General features: G+C 39.9%; 2 non-coding genes across 2 annotated transcripts; both read left to right on the top strand.

The window, feature by feature from the left end:
• Positions 1 to 362: 362 nt before the first annotated feature.
• Positions 363 to 434, top strand: TRNAH-GUG (transfer RNA histidin (anticodon GUG)). The gene has a single exon. It is a non-coding gene; the product is annotated as a tRNA-His (tRNA).
• A 5-nt stretch (positions 435 to 439) lies between these two features.
• TRNAY-GUA (transfer RNA tyrosine (anticodon GUA)) lies at positions 440 to 534 on the top strand. The gene is made up of 2 exons: positions 440 to 477; positions 499 to 534. It is a non-coding gene; the product is annotated as a tRNA-Tyr (tRNA).
• Positions 535 to 2769: the final 2235 nt, after the last annotated feature.

A 2769-nucleotide genomic window follows, 5' to 3' on the forward strand; every position in this document is an offset into this window, starting at 1 on the left:
AAAACTCATCATCATCATTATACACGTCAACAAGAATTTCTTTAGATTTCTTCCAAAATGTGAAAATTGGATGTATCAATTATGAACAACAAAGATAAAGACATTCCGATTGGGCTGAATTAAAACGGAAAAAATTCCTGCACGGTGAAACGCTATCAGAAATGCTTTAGCTGAGAACCCTTCTTGAGCTTGATATTTTTCAATTAAGCAACATTATTAGTTATCTGTACCCGCAAAATTAAATTTCTTTGATGTTCATCAATACTTTCTTTCCACATTTTGGCCTTGGGGGGCCTATCCCCAGATGTTTAGTTATAGATTTATGTGTGATTATTTAGAAAATTCCAATCAAATAACATATTGTGGCTGTAGTTTAGTGGTGAGAATTCCACGTTGTGGCCGTGGAGACCTGGGCTCGAATCCCAGCAGCCACAATGCTTCTGACCTTAGCTCAGTTGGTAGAGCGGAGGACTGTAGTTGTATAATACCTAACAGGTGATCCTTAGGTCGCTGGTTCGAATCCGGCAGGTAGAGCACAACACTTAGACAAACTCAAAGGAAGAAACTTTTAAAATAAGTAACTGTTGGGAAATGCCATGTCAGCATTTGCCACATCAGCCTCTATTGGTTTTGATGATATTAAGCATGAATTACTAATGGCTATATTGAGTTATGATGTTTTAGTTCAAGATGAGAACAAGTGGACCAACTCCAAGTCAAAGCCATATGCAAGTCAAAGCCAAGATCATGCCAAGATAGACATGAAGATGGACATGAAGTCTAAGTCAAGATGACCATGCAAAAATGGACTTGAAGACCGTTGCACAAAATCAAGTCGAAGATCAAGTCGAAGATCAAGACTTAGGTTGAATTAGGGCTTAGGACACTCTCGCATACACATTCATGTAAATGCATCAATTATATGTAATTCATATTACTAGAGTGACCTAGGACATGTTAGTGAGGTGTACAATGCTTAGGGTTGACCAAAAAGTCCAAAAACCTAAGCCATGTCCCAGCCCCAACTTAAGCCAGCAAAAAAGAGTTCAGACGGATGTACTGATAACTCTGTTTCTCAGAAAACAACAGAAGGCCAGACGAATGACCGTCTGGGCAGACGGATGTCCGTCTGAGCCAGTCCAGACGGATGTCTTTCTGGGTAGACGGACGTCCGTCTGGCCCAGATTTGACTATAACGGCTAGTTTAAAGAGAATATCCTCTACAGCTGTTTGCAACGGATACTTTTGAGACGGATGACCGTCTGACCAGACGGACGTCCGTCTGGGCTGAAAAACAAGACAAAAATGTGTCCCTTTTCTATCCGTTGGAGATTGGGTTTTGGCACTCAAATGTGCTCTATATAAACGCAATTCACCTCATTTGAGAGGAACAACACTTACACTTGATCACCCACTCCCCAAGTGATCCTAAAGCTCTTAAATTGCAAGAAAGCCTTGTGCTTTGCCTTTCACCTTCTCCCCAACCTTGAAGAACATACCAAGGTGTTAAAGTAAGCTTGTGGAAGTCAAGCTTGAGGTGATTGAAGGCTTTGGTGGTGCATGCATTTCATATCTTGAGCATACAACTCTTATTGCATCACACACACACAAGAGGTAAAGTGTCACACCTCTTGTTAAGGTAACATCCCTCTCTTGTAACTGTTTTCAATTCTAGTCTAGGTAGATTAGGATTGGTTTTGGGTACTCTTGCCCGTGAACAAAGATTGGTTGGGTGCTCTTGCTCTAAGATAAACAAAGATTGTAAAGGATGCTCTTGCCCCGTAACAAAGATTGTAAAGGGTTTGATCTCTACCCATTGTATTGAAAGAGAATCACTAGTGGAATACTCTCTTAAGGCCAAGAGAGGAGTGGACGTAGACTTGCAAAGTCGAACCACTATAAAATACTTGTCTTGTGGTTGATTGCATTGTTTAGTTTCATTTGGATTTTCAATTTACTTTGTATTTCCGCACAAACCGAAAAATTGGGACAATCCACTAGTTGCAACCTAATCACCCCCCTCTAGGTTGCACCAACAATTGGTATCAGAGCGGGAGCTCAAATTAAGATTGAAATCAATCTTTAAAAGAGTCAAAGATCATGGCCTTTCCTTTTTATGAAGTTCCTTCAAGAACCATAGGTCTTAACACCTCTAGACCTCCATACTTTGATGGAAAAGACTTTGCCTATTGGAAAAATAGGTTTGAAGACTTTGTGTGTGCACATGATATCGATGTGTGGAACGTCATAACATGTGGACCAAATGAGGTTCTCAAAACAGATGAACATGGCCGTAAGGTACTCAAACTTAGAGCCGAGTGGACTTCAACCGACAAGGTCAAAATTCAACTAAACCACAAAGCAAAAATGTTTTTGCAAATGTGCGTTAAGTGAAAAAGTCTACAATAGATGTGGCATTTGCAAAAGTGCCAAAGAAATTTTTGATAAGTTGGTAGTCACATATGAAGGGACTGATCATATCAAAAGGATGAACCTAGACATCTACATGCTTCAATATGAAGAGTTTAAAATGTTAGATTATGAGGATATTACTTCTCTATTTAGTAGATTTACTAACATTGTGAACAAGTTGTATAGCCTTGGGAAAGAATTGGCAAATGAAGACGTAACTAGAAGAATTCTGAGAGCTCTTCCACCATCATGGAGACCCAAAAGGACAGCAATTCAAGAAGCGGGGAATCTGTCTAAAATTACCATTGATGAGCTAATGGGATCTTTGCTAGCTCATGAAGCGGAGCTTGAAGAAGA

The sequence above is a fragment of the Hakea prostrata genome, unplaced genomic scaffold, assembly GCF_041222555.1.
Source record: "Hakea prostrata isolate BN-2017 unplaced genomic scaffold, UWA_Hpros_2 contig_131, whole genome shotgun sequence".
In the NCBI taxonomy this organism is placed as follows: domain Eukaryota; kingdom Viridiplantae; phylum Streptophyta; class Magnoliopsida; order Proteales; family Proteaceae; genus Hakea; species Hakea prostrata.